Here is a 21,645-nt window from a genome sequence, read left to right as displayed (position 1 = left end):
TTACCTGATCCAATCATCTAGGGAAGTCAAAGCATTTAATGTAAACTCCTGGAATTAATCTGGTTATTAGTCTTGAGAAACCATCGTATCTTTGACTAATTTTAGCACGCTATTTAGTGTTTACAGAATGTTTACATTTGATCACTGCTGCACTTTAAGAAATGCAAATTGAAATGTCATGAGAGCTCTACAAGATGAAATTTTGTTTTGTATACATTCTGTGTATACAAAATGACAATAAAATTTGTCAAAGTCTAAATCTAAAAGGAAACAACTGATCAAAATGGAATCTGCTTCCAGTACTCCTACTTGTGCTAAATTCATTTGCTATCAAATGACTGTTCATCAGAAAAGTAATTATATTGTAAATTGATAAAACAACTTATTTTATCCTTAAACCTCAAACTGTGAGCTTGGTACTTAAAAAAAAATAAATAAATATTCAACATCTGATCAGATTATCCAGTAATGTCAATACAATAAAAAATATGTTGAAAAATGATTATTGAGAGCTGTTTAGAATCCAAGTTCTCTCAATCAATAGAACTAGATTAGATTTTGTGAAACCCTGACTGCATGAAGAAGCAGATGTTTTGCCTAAAAAGGTTCTTTTTCCCCCTTATTTTAAACAGGATTTATCATCACAATGATAAATACAATTATAATTTGATAAGATTAATTTAATCCATTGTCCACATTACATTTGATCATCTATATTGTAATATAGACAAAATTTAAACAATTTTAGATATTAGCTAAAATATATTAACTATAATGACATTTGGGAGCTTTTGTAAACCTGTTTTGTAAAAAAACACAATATATTGACAGGTGAAACCTACTGGGATATTTAACACTCATTACTGATTCGGATTGTGAGGCATGAAACCCTTCTACAGAGAAACCTCTAATACAGTATTGGTGGATATACTGTACTATCCTTTTATATGGATTTTAGGTCTTTGACTAAATCTTTCACTTTGATTATAAATCATATTTACAATGTTGTTTTTCTAGTCTGCAAATCTTTTAACTAGATTTTCTCAACAGAAAACAGAACATTATGAACTGAAAAAAGAAAGACCTGTTATTAATGACTGTTATTATTATTGTAAATATAAATAGAAATAATCTCTACCTATATGTAATAAATATTATCCTATTCTAAAAGCTAAAGTAAAAACATACAAACGTAAATCACACGCAAAACACTTCCTGGTCGTCCTTTAAAGCTGACATGTTCTGGGAAAATTTTTCTCCTTATAATCCAATAACAAAGGCCCGGACAAAAGCTGATGACGGGGCGATCACCATCCGAATGCAGCGGAGCCTTCGTCCTTCCCATTCATCATCCCAACACACACAAAAGATGGACAAAAAAATTGCCATTGTCGCTCATGGGGACTTGTTGTTAGTTTCAATTAGCGGAGGAGACATGTGACTTTGGGACACAGGAGTCTCTATTGATTGGCTGAGGCTATAGAAATGGATGTGTCAAGGGCAACTGGGGTCAAACTGTAGATAACAGAATAAGAAAAAAGAAGAATGACGAGAGGCAAACAGGAGGGGCATAAAGGCAGGCAGACGTGGTCAATGTAGACAGCACTTTGTGAGTAAAATAGAACACGAAGATCCATTTATGTGAGAACATAAAGACAGGAGGGTTAAGGATAAACTGCTGCATGAATACTGGACCTTGAACCTGTACAAATGGCTTCACAAATTCTCTAACCCCTGGTTAAAGTGCCAGGGAAGGGTTAAAGCTTGTGCAGATCTGAAAAAGACAGCAGTCTGGTGAAGAGTGTGTTTGAGAGCCAGGCAGGGGGCAAACCAGCAGCTGGATAAACAGACCTGATCCCGCTACTGCTCCACTAATGGACTGGCTATCCAGCTCAGAGGAACAAACGGGTCTGTTTCTCATATCGCCAAGAACAACTTTAATATGAAAGCACAACCTCCTGATAATAAGCATAACTTGTGAGCAGAGCCTGATGGGGAATTTTATTGGTGTACACCAAGAACAACAAAGGGAGGAGGACCCCACCTGGAGACAGAGTAACCAGCTACCATCTGTCTACAACCAAGGGCATCATGTATCCAGCTTCTGACAATTAAATGGTTCCCTTGGCAATGTGCATGATCTACCTCTATCCAAAAAACTCTCCAATGGGTGTTTTTCCTCTGCAAGTCAGACGGCATGCTGACAAGTCCAGGTTATTTGGCCTCGTCAACATTTGTACTCTAAGAATTTGGCTATTTTGTTCTGGATTCAAATGTGAGATTGGGATGTCTTTCATTTTATGGGAAAGAGATTGTCCTTAGTCAAATTTGTGAAAAACTACTTTGAGATGGAACAGACCTTAACAGATAACAAAAGGTCTAAACAAAAAATGTTAACACATGAGATGATTTTTTTATTGAAATTGGAACAATATAGAATAAGGTAAAGTCTGAATCAAAAGTTCAAGGCTTTAATTCTTTGATCGACAGATGTTTCATTTTCTAAGATTAAACTTTTTACAGCCATCTTTTAGGTGGCACAAGTGAACCAAGTAGTTCCCAACTTGGTAGGGGATGCTAAGATTAGCACTGAAGCTAAAAATCCCTCAAAGACACAGATACAGTAAACTGTTCCTGGAAAGATGAGCAAATGCCAGCGTGTCTGACCAGGAACGTCTGTTCTGAGGTCTGCTCCTCCGTCTTCATTCAAACCATATGAAGAAACCCCTATGGTCAAGAAAACACTAGGTGCTAAAATTAATCATTACATAGATTAATGTTATAAATGAATGTTAATCACTGAATTGTGTTTTTCAGAAGCCATTTTCTGCTGATCTGTAGGTATTTATCAGAAAACTCTTAATGTCCTAACCTTTTAACCTCTAATAATAGGGGGGTTTTTTCTACTTAAGCTTCATCAAACATGTGATTTTAAGATTCTTAATGAACCTGGACTTGTTAATCTTGCTTTTCTTACATCTGATTTGCTTTAACCTTGAATAAGTACCATATTATATCTTCAGCCAAAATGAAAAAGCCAAAAGGAAATATATTCTCACAAAGGTGTTTATTATTTTGTTAGCTTGCTGGTTGCTGCTGTTTGAGCTAATCACTTTTTTCCCATTTTAATCTTCTACTTTAAAGAGGGCTTAGTTCTGAGCTGCATGTATTCAAATTGATAGATGAGGATGGAAATTACTAGAGGGATCATTTGTCATTTGATCTGTTTTCCAGGGAATCCTACAGAGTGCTAACCTGACACACCAGATGGTCTGTTACACAGACCAGTCTGGAAAGTCCTGAGCAGACACCATTTGTCAGAGGGCAGCCGTGTTATTCAATCAACTGCCAAGCAAAACAAAGTCCCATTAAGAACACACTTCAACCGATAAAATCAAAAAGGCTACAGGAATCACAGCAATTCAGGGAATGCTAAAAAAAATCTAAACTCTATCTCTAAATACCCTTACAGAACTACAGTGTTTAAGGTTTCTGACTATGCCAGTGAGGGCCAGATGGGGCCACTAAAAATCTTGGGGTGGCCACTGAAACTAAAGCCATAATTTCAGGGTGTGAATCTACTATTGTGGTAAATCTGTCACTGCCAAATGTTACGTCACTGGCTGTGCATAATGGGATGAAATGTTAAACTGATGCTACTACAATTTACAGTGGAGTGGCCGGGGCCACTAGAGACTGACACGGGAGTGGATTTTCACTCCTGTCCCGTCCCACTCCCACAGAAAAAAATTGTGTCCCGTCCCGATCCCGGGCCAGAGTAGAAATCTAAATCCTGTCCCGTCCCACTCCTGGTGAAATTACTCCCACTCCCATCCCACTCCCATTCAGAATGACTCCCGCTCCTGCACCACTCCCATTCTTGTTCGAAGTTGAGTTCACCACTAACTGTTGGTCCCTCCATTGTTGTTTTTTTGAGCGGGGTGAAAAACTCAGAGCGGAAGCACTGTTGGTTTTTGGGTCGTGTAGTTTTTTTTGACTCGCATTATAGTGTAGGCTTCAAGGAAAAAAACTACAAAATGGCGGCGCCAGTACTGGATTTTTTTTCTTTCTATTTTATTTTATTTTTTGGCATCGATCCTAGTTTTTTTAAGTTACTATTGGTTTGCTCCTGCTCCCGTCTGCTCCCGTTAATGTTTAATCCTGTACCGTCCCAATAACGTGATCGTTACTAATACTGACTCCCATCCCATGGGAATCCCGTGACCCGTGGGATTCCCGAAAAAATGTCAGTCTCTAGTGGCCACCCCCTAGTGGCGCCACTGCTAGACAGGCCACAGATGTTAAACACTGGTAAAAAATATCATTGTGAACCTCAAGTGCACAAAGTATAAATTATTAAAAGAAAAGTTGTATCTTCTTGCAAAATTTTTTTTTCTTTTTTCAGAAAAAAGAAAAGGGTATTAGGGTTGTCGCATTACTACATTTTCAAAACAAGATACCATTATAAGAAAAAAAATGCTCTTTACCATTTTCAATCTTGCATTGAGGCACAGTGTTCTTAGAAATCAAGCGAAATAAGTATAAAATTGATTAAAATACAAAAATATTTAAACTGGTCCCTTATTTGAGCAAAAACAAGTATATAAAAAAATTATAATATGGAAACCTCTATAATTTAGAAAGTGTCACTTACTGTTTGAAAAACTTTAGAGGTAATAGCATTTTAAATAATTGTTGATATCTGAGATGGAAGTATCTACCTTCGGTTGATTAATGCAATCTTTTTATTTTATAAAAGCTTATATTCAGTACGTCACTGTTTGATTTAATTGCCTCTCCATGTTACCATGATGCTTAACACTTTTAGTCCTAAATTATTTGATTCCCTAAAGGTTCATTAAAGAATGAAATAAACTGTTTCACTATGAATAACCCATGCAAACCTTATTTTGGGCTGGTTTCTGTTCTGCTCCTCCTGTTTAATAAGTTAGGGTTTGTCACGTTATGTCCTTACAGGTCTCTACTGTAAAAAAAAAATAAAAAATAAAAAATTGTGACTCAGTGAGACCAACTGAATGACTAAAAGTGCAATGATGATAATTTTACAAGTTTAAACGTGACCTGGTAAATAGATTGGAACATATTTAGCAGCAGCCTTGAGAAATCTCCATTTCTGGAAGCATAATATTTCTGCTCCAACATAACCTGGTTTATATTAATACATTAGTTTCCAATACAACTAAACAGAATAAAGGGGAAGGGGCACTTCTTTGTTTCGATTGGTTTACCATTTAGTGGCTGACTGAGCCGTCTTCCACATCATTTTCTTCTGAATAAACTGTCTATGTTAGCAAAGTATGAGACTCCAATCAGTAGAGAATTGTTTTTGTGAGGTGAGCAGCTGCAGGAAGTGGCCGAGCTTAGTGTCTCTATTATTGCAGTTTGCTGCCAGAAAAGAAGCACATCAGTCTGGGTAAATTTGAATGGGTCGGTTTATATTGATCCTATGCAATTGAGTGTCTTTGAAGAATCAATTGTTGTAGAATCAATTGCATAGAAATATTGACTGTTTTGACAGCCATGCTGTGAAATTTAAACAACTCAAGGCAATACCCGTTTATTTGTGTAGCACAAGTCAGCACAAAGTCAGTTCAAGGAGCTTTACATGAATTACATTAGTTAGTTGGACCACAACCTTCTGCAACTGATAACCTTTAACCTAATAGACCGCAGTTAACAGTCTAACTTCAGCAGTCAAAGGCAGGTCTGAACAAATTGTTTTTTAAATTTAAATTAAAAGAATTCAGGCTTTCAGCACATTTACAGTGTTATAAATCTTTGTTCCAGATAAGTGGAGCATAGGAACCAAATGTTTGGTTCTCCTTCTGGGTAGAAGTGGCCTGGGCATTAGAAGGGCTTAAATCAGTTCTTGCTAAAATATATTTTGAGAAAAGGAGGCAAATTGAATAATAGATAGTAGTAAAATATTTAATTCCCAATTTAGCATAAATCATTAATTTGAAAACTCTGAGATTGTTGTCGGTATGTCGGATTGAACAGAGGAGGAAGACTCAATTAAACTGACCAGAAACTGGATAACAAATGCAGGTCATCCAATCCTGACCCATTGAAGAATCAATTAGGGTTACATAGTCCATTTTCAAGACAGGCGTGTAAGATTGATCATTGTTGGAGTTTAATCAATCTTGAGATATGCTGACTGCAACATGACAGGCAAAAAAAACAACTTATATTTAGTATAAAAGACTGCTTTTCCTCACTGCTTCATTCTATTTTTCTATTTATACTACCAACTGCATAAAAAAAAGCTTTTCCATCAATACCTCTTTGCACTACTGACCTTTTTTAACTACATCTCACTGAAATTAAAAATCTTTTCCTTTTTGTCACAAACTCATCAGAAGAATATTTCCTGTCAATGTAGTCTGTTAGCACCCTTGAACTGGTAATTTTACAGCTAGTGAAGAATGAGGAATTGTTTTTAATCAGCCGATCACCATCAGGGCTGTGATTTCTCAGAGTATCTCTATGAAGAATGTATTAATCTAACAATCCTTAGCAATAAATACAAAGACATGTAAAAAATATCAACTCCTTATAATCTATTTTTTTTAAATATCCCTCCTCAATGAATGGGGTATCTCCATTTCTAAATGATGTAAGAAACATTTTAACAAATGCAATGGGGAGTGGTTGTTTACGTATTGCTAAAGTGAATTCCCCTTCGGCTAATTCCAGAGATCTGAATGCGTTTGAAAAAGCAGAAATAGAAGTTTTTGCTTTTCTTCAGACAAAAATACAGTTCTTTCAGAAGATTCTTTCTTTTGACTTGTTGCATTGAGGAAATCATCACAACAGGGTTTTTTTTATATATATTTTTGAGACATTTTTCAAAGATATGTAAACAACTTAACAATATGATAAAATGGTTAAATCCGTTTCACATCCTTGATATGTGCACAGCTGTCTATTACTGTCTGCTGTTTTTTCCAGGCTGAAACTAACCAACCAAAATACAGAAGCATGAAGTGAAACTCCTACTGTAATATTTTCACCTGTAGTTTAAGACAGAGTATCGCATTCAGAGTTCTACCTGAAAATGAGATTGGATCCGATCTTCCTGTTCACCGATTTATCAGTAGTTCTGTGAGCACAGGTCGAATTTATGCAAGAACACCGTTGCCATCTTACTGGATTTTTCTTTTTGTTGCATCTAAAAAGCCCGCTACATTAATTTCTTCAAGCCAGGGGGGGAAATGGCTAATTAATCTAATGCATATTTCATTAGTATGGGAGAAATTGTTGCTCATCAGCATTAATTAATTCACTTTTACTCAACCTCCAGCTGAGTTCTGAGGCTTTTAAGAGTGGTTCCTCAGACCCGGTTTCACTTCATAAAAAAGGTTAAATAAAAGAACCACAAACTGACGCCTTTATGGCATGAATGTGAATGATATGCGCCACCATTTTCCTGACCATAAACCTGTAGAAGTCTTGGGCTGAGGGAAAGTCAACCTTAGTGATTCTACTGAAGACTCTTTTTTTGTTGCAGTTTGGTCTTTGTCCTAATTTGAGAGACATGCATTAGATGCAGATCCCCCAAAACCTGGATAGATTCTTCTTATTAGAACAGGGATTTTCAAAGTTGGGGAGGTACTGTAGTTGGGTCCTTACATGCAAAAGATAAAGATTTACTTTCTTTAATCATAAAACAATTAAACTAAGACTGCACTATTGCAAAAAGCAACAAATATATATACTATACATACAACAAAAACATTGTACCAGCAAAAGTTTTACACATTATTGACCTACAACATTTTTGGTTCTGATTGTTAACCTTTGGTGTACCACAAATGTTATGACTATTATCAGTCATAACATTTGTGTAAAAAGAAAATTCAATGTAATGAATTTTCTTTTTACAGAGGTGGACTTTCAACCTGCAAAAAAAGACTCTTATTAAAACAAAGTTTAAATGTTTTATCTCACAAAAAGGTACATATAACCTATAGGAGGTATTATGGTATTTTACTTACTAAGCATCTAAGTCATCTAAGAAGACAGATGTGAGAAAGATGGCATTATCAACTGAATCAGCCTTGCAGCCTTGATTTCACCTGAACTCTAATCAATAAGATGTTGAACTAGTGTTGTTTTACTTTCTTTTTTGAGAGAGGAAAACTATGTGTAACTACTCTGGCTCCCTTAGTAGCTTTCAGACCTTAAACATAATTAGATCAACCCTGAATGAAGTTTGATGACTTTAACACACTTCCTGGGGTTTCTTCTTGATTTGTAATTTAAGAGCTTAAAAAAATCAAAATGTATCATGTACCATCAGCCCACCAATGTAAAGTGTTCAACCAAGGAGGATGGATCAAAGCTTCCGTGTTTCATGCCAAACTTTGACGTTGTGACTGGAAAACTGCAGCTGAGATTAAGACTGAGGAATGTTCCTTCAGTTTAATGTTGAGTCCAGTTCTGATGAAACTATGTAAATTATACCCTCAGATTTTGCTTTCCAGCTGACAGACGTTGCACCTGTGATGTTCTCCTACTACAGAAGATGATTTGCATCAAGGTTTGATGTGTTTTGCATACAGTGATAGTTTCCATTTAATATTGAACTTCTATGATCCTAAACAATTCAGTTTGTTCTTCTCTCAGGAAACCTGACCAGGCACTGGTCAAGTCCATTGTTTTCTCTGAAGCTGGTTTAATATGGATTCTTATTATGTATGTGCTTATTATTAACTGCCAACTAGATGCTGACTTTTGCCACGACTGAACAGGCTGAACAAAAAGTCTAGATTATTTCCTCTTTTTTCTCCTGCAGCTGCTGCAGTTGGAAGAGGCAGACACAAATGCTCAGTTTCTCAGCAGTAATCCAGCTAGAGGCCAAGGTCCTTTACTGAATCATTCTGCTCTGCTCCTCTCATCATCTAATAAAACATTGAATGAGCAGACCCTCAAAGGCAGGGTAGGGTTTGGAAAAAGGGCATCTGTCAGACCTCGTAAGCCAGAGGACTGAGTCCTTTAAAGCTGCTTTTCAGGTTCAATAACAAACTTCCGGAGAAATTTAGCATGAAACAAGATAAGCATTTCCTGAGGATCCACTGGTTTTGTCCAACAGCAACATCAGCTTTTGAAAAAACAGGCGACATACTGCTGATTTAAATGCAGTGCAAATAAAGAAAAGGGATTAAGAAATTATCAAATTCAACTGTTATAATTTAAAGGAAAAATCGGATCGGCAAGGAATAATCAATGGATCAGTATTTATACCTAAAACTAATAAGTTTGCGGTGATTTAATGACTTTTGTGTTAGTCAGTAAAAAAAGAAAAACAATTATTTTCTTTGCGATCACTGAGTCCAGGTGCAACCATCTTTGCCGAAATATAGTAACGCCTCACTCCTGACATCCTCCGGCAGTGACGTCACGGTGCAGTAAGCCTAGCGCCATTCTGCCCGCTTTACAAGCAAAATCAATGTGAGCTACTAGACACTTCTGCAATCAACAACAATTATTGAAGATTTCCAGAGGAATTCACCATTGAAATTCACAAGTACTATAATTAAACTGACAATGCCCACCTGCATGGCAGTTGGATGTTGAAATAAGTCGGGTAAAACTGAAAAAAAAAAGAGTTATGATCCTCCATGGACGGGTTTGTTGTTGTATTGCCAACTTGAAGAGGGAGAATTTGCCAATTTGCCATTCAAACTTCAAAGCCAGAGATATACGTAATATGTGGCCAACATTTGGAAGAATAATGTTTTCAAGAAGACTTGGATAATAGCGCATTGTGACAAACACCAGATACAGCACTGGGACTTGATCAACAGCCGATACCGCACCGTGACGTCACAAACCAGTAGGTGGCAGTAGTGTTCTTTGACAAACATGGATGTCTCTAGTAAAGCACATTTAAATGAAAATTACTCTTAATTAAAAAAACACTTATTGAACAGTATGTAATAATTTAATATTTAAAGTTCTTTCAGCAGTTTGAATTCTGAGTATGAATGGACTTTTCCTGTAAATAATAGAAAAGCACTTCTTCATTTAAAAAGGAATACAATAAATAAAGTTTGATACCATATTCAATTGTCTTCTGGTTCATGACAGTTATGCATTATTTTTGTTTCTGCCTTCTGAATTTTTAAAGCCAAATATTACATAATTCAAAATATATGGCGGAGAAAAAAAAGAATAGATTAGAACAGAATGGAATAGAAGTGAATCAAAAGAAATGAACAGAAAAGAAATAAAGCAAATAGAATAAAATTCTTCTTTAAATAAGGACTTAATCAACCACATTCTCACATAGTTACTGTACACAAACGTGTTAAAAATACAGATTCAAAACACATAAAAGCACGTAAACAACAGAAAGTACTGATGCGGGTTATGAAATGTCTTAGAATCAACCAGCTTCCTCTGTCCTGGTAAAACTGATGCCAAATAAACAGACTTAAAGCATTATGGTTTAGCTTTTCCTTACCCAGCAGGACACTCAAGAGGATTTTAAATTAATGACAACATTAAGATACAAATATCTTAAGTACGCAGTAAGCTGCTTTTAAAAAACTTAAAAATATATCTTTAAGGGAAAAATCTATTCCTTGAATAGATTTTTTTTTTTAGTTTTTTTAACAATAGTGGCTCGTTTTTCTGACAGTAGACTGACAGGAAAGGCGTTATGAGAGAGGGGGAGAGACATGCAGCAAAGGACCACAGGCCGGATTCCAACCCTGGTCGGCACGGGTGGTGCGCACTAACCACTACGCCACCTGCATGCAAATAAAACAGGTATTTTTAAATATTTTAAAATACAGAAGATCAATCCACAGCTGATATTTGGTAGATCTCTCTTCATTCACATGGACTTTTACACCCCTGCAAAGTATGTTCTAAAAAAGCCTACACAGTACGTAGTTCCCACACCAAGAACCAGCAACACACAACCAGAAGTAGCAACACCCTCCAGCCATCATTATAGAACACCACAAGACAACATGGATCAGGATTGCTTTTATACATGAGAACTCAAATATATATATATATTGATCAAGACACAAGAGAAAGATATATCCTGAAAACTGTTACTGTCCTGATTGACTCATTTGATGTAAAGGAAGGAAAAACATAAAACAATGTGGACAGTTGGCTCATAATCCTTTATTAAGTTAATTATGTTCAATTGTTTTCATATATATCTGCTTTGTACCAAATTTATTATAATACATCTTATAACAACTCTGAATTATCTATATCTAATATAGTATCTAAAATCTAAATAAATCAAGGGTGTTTTAGTAAATAAAAGACCCTAATGAGAGTTTTGTGGCTAAACTGGTCTTTGTAAAGCTACAAACAAGCAATTAGTTTATTACTATAAATGAAATTTCTGAAAATGTTCTAAGAAACGTCTATAGCAAAGGAAACAAACAAAGGAAACAAACTAAATTTCAAATCATCTGGAAGTCCCACTGGAACAACCTGAACCAGAATACGACACTTAATTTCAAATTAAAAATGTCCTGCTTAGTTTTTAAAACATTAAAACACAAGAATTTATTTATTTCTCCTCCACTTGGACTTCACTAGTTCCATTCAGACATGGTTAAAAATCTGCATGCATATTCATAAGTCGCAGAAAGTAATGATTGTGAAAGTTAACCTTTTTAAATAAAATAATAAGGCTTTGCCAAACAAAGGTTTTCCACCAAGGAATTGTGGGTTTGTTGTTTCATTGGTCCTCTATTGTTTCTCACTCAGTTTAACACAAAATTAAAAAAATTGCCCAATAAACATGTCCACAATGAGTAACTGCTCTCAATTAGGTTCCAGATTCTTCCTTTTAATGAAGCACATAGTACAGAGAAACATCTGTTGGTCAACTTGATTTAGAGTATTTTGTTATTAACAGGATGTTTCTACAATTATTGTCAATTTAGTATTTGGCACAGAATCCTTAAGAACAATTGTTTTCATTTCAGTAATATTATTGTGTTACAATTTTTTTCCCTTCACCATTCTTTAACTGTGGATTTAGTTGATTTATTTCCAACTTCAAATCGGACATTGTGCTATTTTCTAAAGGAGGATTTGTTGTCATTTTGCAGGTTCATTCAGACCCTTCAGAAAGACATTTTGTATCAACTTAGACAAAACTACAATAAAAAAAAAAACACAACTTTTAAATATATTCGATTTAAGATAGGAGTCTATGTCCTGGACGTCTGGTCTTCAAGGCTGGACTGAAGGACATAACGTTTTCTATAACTCAAATAAATAATATCCAAGCAATTCTTAAAGGATTTAGATGACTAACAAACACATTGCAGCTCATAAACAGAACTTTTCCCACCAACGATCAAATAAAGGTTTATTATCATATGTTATATAAGATAATTTAAACACAAGCAGTTATAAAACCATGGATGGTTGTTTGGCATTTCTGAAATAAATGAGAGGGACAGAATGTCAGCACAGAGTTGCAAAATAAGGAAGGGCAAATTCACTCATACACAAAATTTAGGCTGAAACAATTAATCGGATTAATGGTGATTAATCGTTTATGGAAATTATCGTCAACTAATTCAATTTTATTCGTTATCTGGAGTATAGAAACTGTAAATCATGTCTTTAGCTGACAAAGCAACCCACTTAGAACAGTAATTATACCAAAATTGTAAAAAGAAAAATATATATCTAAACATTTTGTATTTAAGATTTTGAAAAATATTTTTGCCTGTCAACATGCTCTATCCAGAACTCCTCAAGAGGAAAAGTTTTAGTTTCACCTGGTTTAATTTTGTGAAAAATCTTCTTTTAGGAACCTTTGGCTATCTTAATTATTATTAATCTATTAATCAAAAACACAATCAAGAGTTTAATCGATTAGCAAAATAATTGTTAGTTGCAGCCCTACCCAAAATAAAAAACAATACTTAAATATCAGGGAAAAAGTTTTAACTGTGCTGGATAATAATCCTGCCGGTAAACAGTCCAAGAAAAATGTGGTCTTGCCAACAAAAGGTCTTTTTATTTTCAACCGTTTTTGTGGGATGGGCTAAGGGAATTTAACCTTATCTGTTATCTTCCAGTATCTCAACTGACAACCGGAATCTCACTCACTGATGATAAGTCTAAGGATCAGATGAAAGTTCTTATAGGAAAGAACCTGTGCAGACAAGGAGAGAAGAAATAGGGAACCTGACTTAGCAAAAGGCTCTCATTCTTACTTTACATCCATATGCCTAAGTAATCCCAAATCCATTATCTCAATAGACAGTAGAATAAAGCAGTCCAGTTGGGTTTGCTTGATCAATGGATTCCCAGAATGTTATCTTGACTGATGTGCAAATGGAATTGATCATTTCTTGACCACTGGTGGTTCCAGTCCTTGTTAGCTGAAGTAATTAACTGAACTATTCTGAAGGACAAATTAAGAAGCACATTCAATAAAGGGTGTTTCTCTTAGACGGTGCAATGATTACATTTGAGAGTATTCATACCAGCTGCCCATTTGAACAACCCCCACCTCACAGGAAAGAGCTCATCAACAGATGCAAGGGCATTTCCTTTAGAAAGGGAATGCTCCACCTGTGAGGTTGTCAGATTGCAAGCATAGTTCTACTGTTTCAAAAGCAACTGTCCTGGAGGCGTGGCTCTAGGTTGTCATAGGCGCCATGACACCTAGCAGCCTGTATACATTGAGGGAGGAGAATTTACCAGCAAATGGTCTTACATTTGTATCCATCAAGCACTACATGTAACAAGGGTTTAAATAAAGATAGGAGAACAGACAGAGAGGGAACTACAATCTCCAGAACTATTGGTTAGTTTTAATAAAGACTCAGCATTCAGTTAGACCCCAGATTAAAATCAGAAAATTCAAATTCATCACTGATGTTAAAGCCAGGAATGGAAATGACTAAACTGAGGAACATCATGAAAAGGATCAATATTTCATAGACAGCTGTCTGTAATTTCATTAAGCTGTGGAACAACTATTATTAATTTCTATATATTTTTCCAGTTTTTAATCAATGTTGCATTTAAATTTCTAATTTCTAACCATTAATTTACCAATTATTTATATTGACGAGTCTGTCCTTTAATTTATTTATGTATTTTTAAGTATGGAAGGATTGGTCCTCCAAAGATTTGACAGCAGATTAGAATATATCTATATATTTATATATATCTATATATATCTATATATATCTATATATATCTATAGATAGATAGATAGATAGATAGATAGATAGATAGATAGATAGATAGATAGATAGATAGATAGATAGATAGATAGATAGATAGATATCTATATCTCTATATATATCTATATCTCTATATATATCTATATATATATATATATATATATATATATATATATATATATATATATATATATATATATATATATATATATATATATATATATATATATATATATATATATATATAGTTATATAGTTATAGAAAGATGGATACATTAAAATAAAAAGATTTTGTGATAGAGCTCCCAGATAATAAGATATTAAAGTTAATCTCAATCTCAGTTAAATCTATTTTAGTCCTGACTACAGCATCATGGTTGCACTGAAATCTAAGTGTGTGAGTACTGCAGATCCCAAATTTATCAACAAATAGGAAGCACCTTTTCTTTTAACAAAAACAAGATCAAGATTATAATCCATTTATTTTCACTGCTGCAATCTAATCAGAAAAAAGACACTTCTTTGTGTTCTAAACAGAAAGAAAAAATAGTTGAGAGCCTGAGGCAATATAGGGAAGGGCAGCTGGGGGCTTAAGGTTTTGTGTAGATGATGGGCTGCAGGCTGGACCCCGACTCTCTGGGGAGTTGTGCAAGAGAACAGGGGATGTAGCCGAAGCCAAAAGCTGGTGACATGGCACATACACAACTGTACCAAGACTTAGAGCTGCTTCAGAACAATAAAAACCCCACCCTCTGGGTCTAATAAGGTATTCCATCTTCTGAATTTGTGTAAGAAGATTACACTTAAAAAAGGGATTACATTAACCTGGATTAAGGTAACCATATTGCTCATATTAGTCACTCAAGTCAAGCATCCAGAAAGAAACAGCATATTGGATACAAATAAAGAGAATTCATTTAGAGCTGGCTGTACAATTTTAAACTGTAATCAGTCTTTCCCATAAATCTTGAGTGCAGATGAGATTTACAGCTGTGACAATTACCTAATTGCACTTTATTGAAAACTGTGCACAATATAAATGATAACCACTAATGGAAAGAGAAAAGACGAAGATGAAAACTGTTAACAATTCAATTTTGAATGTTCATTTGGTAAAGAGCTGATAATAAAAATCTGTGACTGCAATTATTCCCATAACAATGAGTGTTTATCAAGAGAGCTGCACAAAAAAAAAGAAAAATAACAGCTCTGCAAAAACAAAACAAAACAAAAAAACAGCAATTCCAATAAGTCAATCCTCCAGATGACTTTTAAACACAGATTTAAACACCAACTCTTACTTTTCCAATTCAACGCGAAGGTGCCTTTATAACTAAACGATACAATTTGGATATTCATTTTATGGTTCAACACATAAAAACAGTCAGCACATATTAACAACTGTACCAAGGATTCAGTTCATCATATTCCACCTTTTATTTTAAATTAAACTCGGAGCTATTATACAAATATTTCAAGTTTGGAAATAATTTTGGAGAAACAACTATCTGTATCAGCTTGCACAATTACAGTGAGAATTACACAAATTGAGTGTTTTAACATATGTGTGATCAGGTTTGACAAGTATTGCCGTTTTATGCCAGTCTTTATCTAAGGAGTCCTATTGTCAGAAAGGGTTCAAATTAATCCAGAGGTTTCCTAGATCTGCAGATAAACTGGGACTGGATAATAGTTCAAAATAAAGACCAACTGCTTGCTGACTGACATTTGAAGCACCTTCTACTGTGTAATAAAAAATAGAATTAGAAATTAACTCTCTGCATTTAACCCATCCCCTTGGGGAGCAGTGGGCTGCCATTGTGCAGCGCCTGGGGAGCAGTGTGGGGTTAAGGGTCTTGCTCAGAGAACCATAGTGCAGGCTGTGGGGATCCAAAAGGCTCCTCACAACCTTCTCAGAGCACAAGCGCACTGCTCTAACCACTAGGCCAACACTTTTTTTTATATATATAACTTTATTGATCTCACAATGGAGAAATTATGTAGTTAGAGTTCCCAGAACAGGTTGAAGACACGTAACCTGATTGTTAGATTTTAAAAATGTTTGTCAGAATGTATTCTTCCAGAATATCCCAAGATAGACAGAACTGAAAATCTTCACTGAAGCATATTGAACCTCAGGTAAAGTCAAACCTGTTGTTGTGGCAGATTGAATAAGCAGCCTTAAAGGTTTTTCAAGAATATTCTTACAATTTTCGTCCTTTGTTATTTTCTCCTACTTTCTCTGTTAATACATTGTTCACTTTCTGTTCTCTAGGGATTATGTGAAGAAGAACAGAATTAAACTGGAATTTCATCTTTTCATCCAACTTTCTTTGTTTAACATCTCACTGACACTCAAATAAGCTGAGTCATCTTTCTTCACTAATAACTTTCCCATGCAAAGTTTTCCTGATTTAACCTATTAGATGCTTTAGCCAACCAGAATCCAACATAATTCTATGATTATTACGCTATTGTACATGCTTCACTAATTTAAAATAAGTGTACAGTCGACACTTAAGAGCAAAAATGCTGCTAAGAAGCTGAGCCCCAGATACAAAAATACTAAGTCTAAAAAAGAATTATTGGACATCTGTTGGCAGTTGAACCATCTTGTAACCTAAACCAGTAATGGTGATAGTTGCATATGGATACCAGTCTGGCACAAAGCAACCCAAGATGTGAACCTTGATGGCATTGTATAGTAGTGGTTAACCAGGAGCCGCTATCTGTCTGCTGAGTAAAATGATTTTAAATTAGACTAAACTTGCACCCAGGCGTATAATGTGACCGTCTGACACATCTGCTTAAGTTGTCTTCTTGACAGACGTTCTGTTACTTTATTGTAAAGTCTGTGCAGTAAATAGGATGAGAGGGTGGAAGAGGATTTCCATTTAAGCACAACAAATAGAGGAATAGAGGCTTGCCTCTAATGAAAAGGAGTATTTATTAGGCTGCCAATCTGACTGTCGGCCAACTCTCTCGGGGGCTTACTGAGTCCAGGGGGATTCAATCTACTCAACAGATAGCAACAGATCTGAAGCTGAGTTTAGACAAATGTGAGATGTTTTTGCATTAACTTTACGAATAAGAAAAGGAATGACTTGGAAAAGGGGAGGAAAATATGAAGTATGAAGTTAGAGTTTGTACAATGGCTCTCAGTTTCCATTATCTTCCCAGGGATGCCTGTGGCCACAGTTGATGCCCGAGCAAGTGTTCTCCCACACCCCATTACAGCACACACACACACACACACATACGGAGGCAGGGAAGAATGTACCATGAGGGACCACCAGCTGCTCCAGCGACCGATATGGGAAACGCCTCAAAATACTTGTCTCTTTAAAATCTGGCTTGCACATTCTTCCCCTCTCTGACACGGATTCACCTACACGGTCAGGATCTTCACACTCTGGTTCCATTCTGCTTGATTTCTTCCTCTGCTTCTAATTAACAGCGCAGTCACTTATTTACGAGAAGCAATCCAGACTGACATTCCTCTCCCGTTTGTATGATGACGCACTGCACAGCTCATGTCTGAAGTGCTAAAAATGAAGCTCATTATACACCTCACATCTTAATACAGAATGGGACAGACTGGTGTAGAGATTCCTATATTATCAACTCAAACATTATAACCATCTTGTTTTATTGATCTCATTCCTTCCCAGTTCTCACGCTGCTAATAGATGAACTACCCGCCTCACTATGTGCCTGACCCTTGACTCCTATAAATCAGAAAAAAGCCTTCCATGCGGCAAACATGCCCGGCAGTCACTTTTTATGATTGATACGAACCAAAGGAAAGTGATGGTTTCAGTAGTAGAGCATTGCCTTTCAATGACCAGCTGCATCTGAAGTGGCCTTTCGACCCATTCCTCTTTGTGTCGTAAAAGGTCTGAGAAGAATAAGAGGCAACCTCTTCACTTCCTCCATGTAGTTCATTTTGTGAACCTCCTGAGTTTGGCCACAAAAAAACAGTAATTTCTGCTTTACATTTTTAAATCTGATGAGATGTGGATATTTCAAATTAGTATCTTAGACATCTTTTTAGACACAAGGAATGATATCTTAGGAGAAATCTTGGCCACCAACATGAAGACAACTCAATTTCTTTTCTTTTTTTCTACTTTATTTTTCTAAGAGCACTAAACATTCTATATCCACCAAGAAATCTACTGGCAAACAGGACCTTTTCCAGCCCTGGCCAGTGACCATCAAATTGGAAAACCATAATTAACACCTTTTCATAATCGGAGAACAACTCCTGGTTGACACACCTGTTTCGGATGTGTTCAACTATTAAATGGATGTTATTAGCAGTTATCAATCCCATGGAATGCCTTCAGGCTATGCCTCCTCTACCTTCTAGAAGGTTTCTTATGGCTGATGACATGCGGCTAACAGCCGCTTCTAATACCTTAAGTTTCCCTTCTTATTAACCTACATTATACATTTTATCCACTTTATTTACAGCCTACCATCTTTAAAAAAAATGTTTTAAAGCTCCATTTTCGAGTGGATTCCACTTGTTTCAGTCACATGGATTTAATGTGTTGTTTGAAAATAAATCTGACAGGATATGAGATTGTTTTGGTAAGGGTTTTTCGATAAGAGCGACATGCCAAACTACTTTTTTTTTACAATACCTGAAGACTAACAAAAATGATATTCAGATTACACATAAATGCATAAATGAATTCTGCAGGTAAAAAAGGAATTACCTTAGAGTTAAGATTAGGATTCATTAGGTAATAACAACCTATTAAGCCTACCGGTAAGAAGGAGGCGCAATCTGAAGCCATTCTATGGGACTGATAACTCTACCTTGGGGGAGTGGCACCTTAATGGTTAGGGCATAGAGCTTGGAATCCTGAGGTTCTGAGTTTGAACCCCACTCCCACAGACTGCCACCCTGGGTCTCTGATGAAGACCCTTAACCGTACACTGCAGCCCAGAATGGCAGCACAATGCTCTCCAAGGGGATGGGTCAAATGCAGAGATAATTTTTTCCGATGTGAGGTCAATAAAGTTCAATTATTAATAACAGCCTTTTAATAAGGATGATAACGAAAGCGTCTGGTTGACAGCACTCTGTGGTGTGAAAGTTGTTAATGTAGGGACGACCCAGTGTTGGCTTTGCCCGGTATTAGTGAGGGGCTCAAATGAAGTCAAAGAAAGCAGAAAACTATAAGAAGCTATCTCGGTGCGAAGTATACAACACTGTAGGCCTACTTCTTCATCATTGCCTGTTTTGCTGTTTTGTGCCAAACCATTTGTGTAAAAGCATGTTAGTTGATATTTCGGGGGGAGAGGCGGGGGGGTATTGAATTGGAAAAAAGGGGCAGACAAAGATCTCAATGTTTTAGAACAGAGCTGCTGTAAATTAAAGCAGTGATTGCCGACCGGGGGTACTCATACCCCTAGTGGTCCACGTGTGTATTGCAAGGGGTACATGAAAATATTTTAGTTCACCTTCAGCTTTGACATACATCAAAACCGAGTAGACTGGATGTGGAGAACAGCCTGGCATCAGCTGTTTTTTTGCACTTAGCAATCAAAGCTCAACCAACCAAGCTCAGGTGTCTTGATGAAAACAAGTAATACTAATTAATAAGAAGAATATTGTTCCAAATTCACGATGACTTGGATCATAGCGTGTTGTGATAAACACCAGATACAGCACTGGGACTTGATCAACAGCCGATACCGCACTACGACGTCACAAACCAGTAGGTGGCAGTAGTGTTCTTTGACAAACATGGATGTCTCAAGTAAACCACATTCAAATTAAATTACTATAAATTAAATATACCTATCATTTATTGAACAGTATGTAATTATTTCATATTTAAAGTACTTTCAGAAGTTTGACTTCTCCTTTAAAATTAGAATGGGGTGATCAGACCTTTAGAAGTTGACATTGGTCTTAGGAATAATGTTTGGTGCATCAATAAATGTCTTTCCTGATGTCTTCAGATGACAAGTAACGGTTAAAATTATGAGCCTGGTGTGTGTAGAAAAACCTACCTTAGATATACAATAGTGTTTCTGATATTACTTTAAAGGCACACCTCCATTCATCCCTAATGTCCACAGCAGGTAATGTGATATCATTCTTTGGAGCAGAGCCCTCAGTAAACAGATGGCCAGCTATTCAAAAATGTCTGGAAACAAAGAGCTGCATGATTGAGGTTAAAGGCTGAAGCATGCAACCACAACAATCTATATCATGCACTTTTCAAAATGGATGGCAAGTGCTATATCAAAATATTAAGGACTTCCTGCAGTTCAGAAGACTGTTCACTTTATGGTGAGGTTTTGGACCTGATTTATTCATGCGCTGTTTCTACATATTCTGCCAGATTAAATCTGACAGCTGGCGCTGAACAGGCAGGGAGCTGAAGTCGAATCCAGACCTCCATCTTCCATTTATAGCCATCTCAACAAAACCCCACAGACACACTGAGGAGGGATTTCTGTCCGACACACGCACTTCTACTGTTCCCCGCTCCTTTATCAGCCCCTGCAGCCCGGCTCATGTTTCACCACATGCCGATCATCCACAAACCTGGGCGCATATTTCACAGCCTGCAAACTTGTGTCCAGGTCAGCTGGTGGCGGAGGGCTCTGCTCTGCAAAGGCAGCTGCAGAGCAACGGCAGGTGAAGCAGAAATCTAAAACTAACAGACATTCCTCTATCAGCTGACATCAAAGAGGGGACCCCAGCGTGGACACAAGTCTGGGATTAGACTGTTAAATGGTCAGATTGGTAATCTGGGAAATGATGCATTTATTGGTGGGACACTGATAAACCAGTAGAGCAAAAAGTTGGTGAAAACATTGATCTTTTATTGTATTCCTCTTTAGTTCTAATAGAAACATGCCAAAGATGATTGTTTTCAATCTTACCTGTTAGGTGCTAAGTTGGTGACTCAGCCGGTCATGGTGAGCAGGGAGACAGACCCACATCCACGCGTGTTTTAGCAGCTGATTTGGCTTCTACCTCACTACAGAGCGGAGGGACAAAATACCAGGCGGCGTATTACAGAGTTTTAACCCCAAATGATGTAATAAAAAAATATAGAATAAAAATAAAAGAAGGGTCCAGAGGGCGGAGGAGTGAATGAGAGTGGGTGTTTTCTGTCGCGGAGACGCAGCTCTGATAGTCTGAGCTTTCAACTAGAGTTAGAGCAGCGGAGCTGAGCTGAGCGGCCTGACAAGTTAGCGGCAAAACCTACAGCAGGACAGCGGAAGTGGCTTTAATACGTCTTCCAAAATAAAAGCTATTTATGCTGCTGTAATTATTCGTATCATTTAAATGTACGCTGTGGTGTGATGACCTCAAAAAAATCACGTTAGTATATATATATATATATATATATATATATATATATATATATACTAACGTGATTTTTGTATGTGT

The 21,645-nt window shown here is 36.4% G+C and overlaps 1 protein-coding gene across 1 annotated transcript in view; it reads right to left on the bottom strand.

The window, feature by feature from the left end:
- The window catches only part of LOC119773513 (plexin-B1-like), a 99,715-nt gene extending 78,295 nt beyond the window's left edge, over positions 1-21,420 (bottom strand). Inside the window, exon 1 of the mRNA XM_038270497.1 lies at positions 21,132-21,420. The gene's annotated coding sequence lies outside the window, so the exon portion shown is untranslated. The remainder of the gene's footprint in view (positions 1-21,131) is intronic.
- Between the last annotated feature and the right edge of the window lie 225 nt (positions 21,421-21,645).

The sequence above is a fragment of the Cyprinodon tularosa genome, unplaced genomic scaffold (genome assembly GCF_016077235.1).
Source record: "Cyprinodon tularosa strain WSP-4 unplaced genomic scaffold, ASM1607723v1 ctg762, whole genome shotgun sequence".
Lineage (NCBI taxonomy): Eukaryota > Metazoa > Chordata > Actinopteri > Cyprinodontiformes > Cyprinodontidae > Cyprinodon > Cyprinodon tularosa.
The sequence above is the reverse complement of the archived record's forward strand: the minus strand, read 5'-3'. Positions and strand labels throughout refer to the sequence as shown.